A 6,763-nucleotide genomic window follows, 5' to 3' on the forward strand; every position below is an offset into this window, starting at 1 on the left:
ATGAACTCAACATCAATATTTGACCTGAGTCTGGACTTCCTGCAAAACTAAATTTTAAGTTTGATGTGACTTTGTAATTCACAGAGCTTTTGGGGTTAACTGGACCTGGATCACTTAGAACAATTAACAATTTAAAAAAATAAAACAAATGTCCTGATTGTTCCTGAAGTACATGATTCATACAAATTAAAACATGTAAAACTTATAGGCAAAATTATAAAATGCTTGACATGAACAGAATGAAGAGGTGTATGAGGCCAATGTTCTCATAAGTCTCACAAGAACATGATATGCTGCCTTTTGATATTTTACTTAAAACAATAAAACAAAAATTGTTTCAACTTTTCACAATAAAAAATAAATCTATAAATTATGAAAAAAGACCCAAATTAAATAATGTTTTTATTGATGGTGACGCACCAGGGCTTTTGAGTCATATCGGTAACAAAGAGATGCTGTAAACAGAAGGCTATTCTGTTTCATACATCCTGAGAATAAGCTAATTGTCAGAGAGTTGGCAGAGAGTTTAATCTGACCACAATGACATGTTTGATTGGTCAGAGCATGGCTGGGTACAGAGGGTGGGGGGTGTAGGGGTGCGGGGGTGAGCGGCCCTCTCTAGTGGCAGTGGAGAACAAACATAAATCTTCTTCAACAATCTATTTTCCATCATACTTATTCACAGGGGACATCTCAAAGTGGTCTTTACCCTTTCTGTCAATGGCTGCCCTCATCCATCAATTTCATAGAGAATTATACCCAGGATCGATGTAGTTCACGACCGCTGAGCATTTGTCGAGGGGTGGGTGGGGGTGGGCAGGAGGGGATGGAGGGAGGCGGAGGTCCGGGTGGATGCATCACTGCTTGTTCTCAGCACTCACTTCTTGTTGGCCGCCCGCTCAGGCTCAGATAATTCACACCATGTAGTGAAAACAAAACAGTGTTTTTCCTCATCATTAAGGTCTCTTTCCCACAATTAGGACTCAGAAGTGACCAAGTAAACACAAACAGAATCATGAGTAATAAGAAGTAATCAACTCAATTCATCCTCACAAAAAGTGTTTCTTTTTTCTTTTCTTCCAGGAATTTTTTATGTGGAAGTTTAGTTTTTAATCAAATTAAAACGCATACCAGTGATCATCATTAGCCTGGCGGGCCATCAAATATCTGTGAATATGTAGTCTGGCCACGGTCCAAATACTCAGTCGTGGGGCAGGATCTATGGTTGTGTTTCATACTGTCGCTGCATTCTATTGGATAACAAACAATGCTATATACTCACATGTCAGTCAATGTGGAAGTCCGCCATACTAGCATGCAAAAAATCCTTTTTCTAAATAAAGGACTTAAGTATCGAGCTAGATCTGAGTGTTTTTTTCTGACCCGAATGTTTCTTCCTCTATTTTGTTTTGGCTGCTTCTGCAGGAAATAGGTAGCCTAGCAAGCCATCCTATATATGTGAAAATATAGGATGGCCACTGTCCATTGATTTCTCTAAAGCCTGGTTTATGCTTCTCCGTCAGCTCCGCAAGGGACAGACATGCACGGATTGACGGAAGCGTTTTGCTCTCGTAATTCTCCATCTCTTGGAGAGTGTTGCAAAGCAATTGCCCGGCAGGACAACAGAGGGCGTAGCGCCGTTCTGTGGTATCCTGTCATGTATCGGTCCAAGATAGTGTGTTTATATTGTGTTTTTTGTATATAAGAGACTTTTAACACGGACATATTTGTCTCTCATTCTCCCACCGCTTCATGCGCCCCCCACCTCTAAACCCACGTTTCCTGTCATTTCCGTCCACAAATAAAACGTTTGCTGCACATCTTTTCACTCCTCCAGTCACGGGAGAATTAAATGTTCATATTTTTAGAGTTTTTTCGCGAGGTATTCTTCAAGCTTCTCCGTGTCTGCCGCTAGTTATCCTCGGCTCTCTTTGCAATGGCGGAGCTGTAAACAAGAGTGGCGTCCTGACCAATCACAAGCTTGCGTAATCCGTCTCGTTCGACGGATGTTTAAAAAAGTGGGCTCGACTCCGTACGTACTTGCGTGCCTGCCGGAGCCCTACGCAAGGACAGATAATGGCGTTGCGTGTCTCCGCACTGATGCAGACGGAGAAGCATAAATCAGGCTTGAGTCATGGCCGGGATCTATGGTTGCCTTTCAAACTGTCTCTGCATGCTATTGGATAACAAACAACGTGACATACTCACTGCTATGGGAGTAATTGGCAGTGGAGCAGTTTGACAGACTTCGTCTAAGTAGATAAAAATACATCCTTTTTCTAAATAAACTTAGGTACTTCTATCTGCTCAAAGGAAAGCCCAAGCCTACATAATCCAAAATTGATGCCAGAGCTGGGATTGGCCCACCAAACCAATGGAGCACTGTCACTGGACTTCTTCAGATGTCAGTCAATGAGGATATCCGCCATTTCTTAGAAGAAGAAGAAAATAGATAATTTTTCTAAATAAACACGCTGATTGGCCAGCCACAATACTGGCTGGGCTGTGGAGATTCCAGTGGAGCATTACTAAACCAACATATATTGCAACGTGACTTTGCTTCAGCAAATGACTAGGGAATAGGGGTATAAGACTATTTTTACATTCTGCATGCATGGAAAACTCAGTGACTAATTACATTTAACAAAAAGAAAGATGTAAAAACTGTTTTTTCAGTGAACCAGAGTTCCTCACTGGGCTCTAACTGTTGGCGATAAATACATTGTGTCTCTGCAGACGCATGCGGTTTGCTCAGGGTCTCGTACTTGTGGCTAGTGAATTTTCATCATGCTCATGAAACTATCACAAAACTCTCTCAATTGTGGCATTTGTTAGGAACCTGTCTGGAACCGTTTAGTCTGGAACATCTACATATGAATAACTGGGAGAACTTTCCCTGCCTTCTTTCATTGATGAGTGTAAAGCCACTAGATCCCATTTACAGCTATTGCTTTGTGTTTGGAGCCAGAGACAAAGATCTGTTCTGCATGCTCACTACTAGGGGAATGTCCTGTTGGAGATGTTCTGGTGACCAAATCCGTTTACTTCCTTTTGGTCTAAACGTTACATTTTCTGTGTAGTTACTGTTCATGCAGATGGAAGACATTTAGCAAAAAAGTTCTTCATTTTAGATTTTGTGTCTTAAAGGAGCATGGGGCAGGATGAAGAAACGAAACTCATTAGCGACGCACTCGGCGCTGTGAGTAACTGCAGCCCGGCACGAGAGCGCGCACAAACTCTTCACTAGAAAAAAAAAAGTTACAGTGATGTACGGCCAGAGCGCGGCTCGAACAAGGCGCCGTGTCGAGCGATGAAGTAAGTAACATTGTTACTTTAGTCTAATATTTGTAAAATTCCATGACAACATTAGCATTTTAATTTAGCCATGACACTCGTGATGTAAAACAATGTCTCCTTCCTATGAAATATTCATAAGCCAGTTTTGTGACTGGCGAGCAAGACAGTAACATGATGCTACTTTATCAGCATAAGGCTTTGTGGCTGCAGGTGATTTCTGATGTTTTTAGATAAATTACAGTTATTATTTTGCACTAAGCTTACTAACAAGCTAATGTTATTGTTTGTACATCATGTAAGAACATCCAATTTCAAGTCACTGACATCATTTGTGAAACCAATTTCATTACAGGACAGGCATCACAACAATGTAAATAAGAACATAAATATGAATGTTTAGTTAAAAAATGCATCAAAATAAAATCATAATATCAACAAGACCTACAGGGTAATTCAGTCATTTTTCCATTACTGTCATTGATTTTCAGGAATTCATATTGGAAGCAGTGATGGAAGACAGTTCAGATGGAGTGTGCCCGAGCCTGCCACAGACTTTGATGTGTCGTGGGAAAGTTTGAGACCAGGGGCTAAAGGAAAGGGGAGAGGAAAAGGTCGCTCCGAGGGTCGGGGAAGGACACGCTCAAGGGGTGAGGGCAGCAGGTTGAGGTCCAGAACTCCTTCAAGAGGACCAGGGCGCCGGGGTAGGCAGCGAACAGCTTTCAGAGAAGAGGACCGAGACCGGCTTGCACAGCTGAGAGCTGCCAGTATAGCTGAGATGCAGATTGGTTGAAGCCATTTGTGTAAAAAAATAAAATAATAGATGCCAAAAACGAAAACATCACTCACTGGAGATATGAATCTAGTCATGTAAACATATGCTCTTTAATTCCTAGACAGCTTTACAACACCTGAGCCAGGAGGAGAGAGATTATATTCTCGAGAGAGTGGTGACCCGTCTTCCAGGGGTGATGCTGGATATCCTGGAGTTTCGGCAAGAGACGCCAGGACACCGTCTTCCTGACTGAGGGCAGCCTAACCCAAAAATCCTAACCGTTTATCTACAACTACAGTAGTTCCAAAACAGCACAATACCTCAAAATAACTTTAGCTGAAGACAGCATTTTCACCCAAAAATAAACAAACAGTTTGTGCAATATATTTATTTTTATTTATGTACAAAAAAGTTCAGTTATTTGCATTTGTACATAGTATTCTTAATTTCTAATAAATCTGTGTGCATGAAAGAAGTCATTCCTGTCTTTTGATGCTTCACGTAGCTGGGGCCTTTATGGAGAGGAGAACAGCAGCATTAGATCATACATAGATTACATGAGAATGCAGTTCTGGAAACTCTCCAGTTCTGAAGTTGACCTGTAAAAAAACAAAAGCTACAACTTTATAGATTATTAGGAATCACACCTTTGATTGCCTTTTCACCCACAATTGTCATTTCTATATGTAAATTGTCAGCTTTGATATTGACACTTTAGCTTTTTTGCTTATGAAAATGTTATTAATATACCTGAAGGTCAGATTGGTGACATCCTTCAACCAGCGTCCGTTGAACATGATTCGTTGAAGAGCCTCGTGTGGTGGAGATCCTGGCACCATGAGCTCTTTATCACTGGTCGTTGCATCAAGTGGTCCATGGTCACATTTGCCACGGGTCCATTCATGCTTCCCTGTGACATGGTGAAGCACACCCACCCACATGTCCTAACAGAAAACATAAGTTTTATTTGAAAACTTTACATGTGACAGAAGCGCTCACCAACAGAAACACGAGAGCTGGCACTATTATGAAAAGAAAGGTAATTATGTCAATGTGCATTGTTGTCTTGTTGTCCAAAAGATGTCACAATACTTACATTAAACATATCACGATGTTGTGCTTTCTGGCAGATGTACCAAAATTGGTTGAAGATGTCCTTCAGCCACACAAGTAGGATAGAAATTCCCTTTAGGATCCCAGCCTGTGAACAAGGATAAAACAACAATTCCATCTTTTAGTTCTTTTAAAACATAGAAGGGTTTTATTTACCTGCAATGTTTTGTTTGCGGCTGCAAACTTCGTCAGCCTGACAAAGTTTTCATAACAGTTCTATTCTGTTATGAAAACAATAAATAAAAGTAGAATTAATATATTGTTTTAAGACTTTGGAGTTTAAAAAAAGAGTGTAGATAAGAATAGGGCTGGGCAATATGGCCTCAAATCTATATTGCGATATAATCTGAAGCATGTGCAGTAACGATATATATTTTTTCATCTGTTTATAGATGTCAAATTGACATGCTTTTAGATATCCTCATGTGGCAAATATATGCCACTTGAGGCATATAGGCCTCCTCCTCTGCCCACTCCATGCTTGCAGTCACTGCCATTCTGTTGTCCCATTGTCAGCAGGGTGCACACCTTAGTGACGTCATGTGTTATCACAATATCGCCGTATTGCGATATAGCCAAAAACTATCATTACCCAATTTTATATCATTTCTACCTTATATCGTTTATATTGCCCACCCCTAGATAAGAAGTCATTGCAACTCACACACTGTTGAGTAAGTTGTTTGCTTGGTCCTCATCAATTTGGACTGCATCCGTAGCTAGATCCATGGATTTGAAACTACAGACAACACAATATTTGTTGTACGTAAAGATAAATACTGGAACTTACCTGAAATGGTACTGATTCTAAAGAGATAAATGTGGAGCCTAATACATCTGTCATTAATTATTTCTGCAAATAACAACAATCTGCTGTGAATTGACACTTCACAACATAAATAAATATATATAATCACCTATATTTGCTTATCTATTGTGTTTTTATCTTTTTTGCAGAGCAGTAATTTCCTGCGTATATGGCAAGACTTCTCATGAACAAATTTACCTTTCTTCAAAAGGATCCAAATCTAGGTCATCAGCTAAGGCCTCAACACCAGCCATTAGAAAATCTTCCCTGTAAAGATAATGTCAAAAGTGTTTGGTGGTGTGATGTTAGTTCTGAACCAAGTGTGGATATGCAAGGTGTACTTTAATGTATGAAATATCATAGCACAAAAACGTGAATATTTGTTTTACAGAAAAGATACTAACCCCTCAGACACAGGTTCAGTTGGAGATAATCAATGCCACATTTTAGCTGCTGTTCTCCCTGAATTGCAGTTTCAGGAGCCTGCTTCTTCCGGTAGCTGGAAAACACATTTTAAAACAAAAATGTCAACAAGTTGGTTGAGACTCTACACCTTCTGTTTACATAGATCAATAACGGCTAAGCTTCTTTACCTGTGGCTCAACTAGTAATATGAAAATGCAGGTCAGTTATAAAAAAATTATTTATCATTTTCACAAACATATTTTATTCTGACCTACATTCAACTGGACAAATTTAGAAAAATAAACACAAACTTCTGCATAACTTTACTTTTAGTCAAACGTGTTGTTATGGCTGACTTATTATTTATT

General features: G+C 39.8%; 1 long non-coding RNA gene across 1 annotated transcript; it reads right to left on the reverse strand.

Moving 5' to 3' along the window:
- Nucleotides 1-5,845: 5,845 nt before the first annotated feature.
- Nucleotides 5,846-6,489, reverse strand: LOC129163370 (uncharacterized). The gene is made up of 3 exons (XR_008563233.2): nt 6,395-6,489; nt 6,189-6,257; nt 5,846-5,921 (listed from the first exon to the last, which is right to left on the reverse strand). It is a non-coding gene; the product is annotated as an uncharacterized lncRNA (long non-coding RNA).
- Nucleotides 6,490-6,763: the final 274 nt, after the last annotated feature.

Source organism: Nothobranchius furzeri, chromosome 5 (genome assembly GCF_043380555.1).
Source record: "Nothobranchius furzeri strain GRZ-AD chromosome 5, NfurGRZ-RIMD1, whole genome shotgun sequence".
Classification (NCBI taxonomy): domain Eukaryota; kingdom Metazoa; phylum Chordata; class Actinopteri; order Cyprinodontiformes; family Nothobranchiidae; genus Nothobranchius; species Nothobranchius furzeri.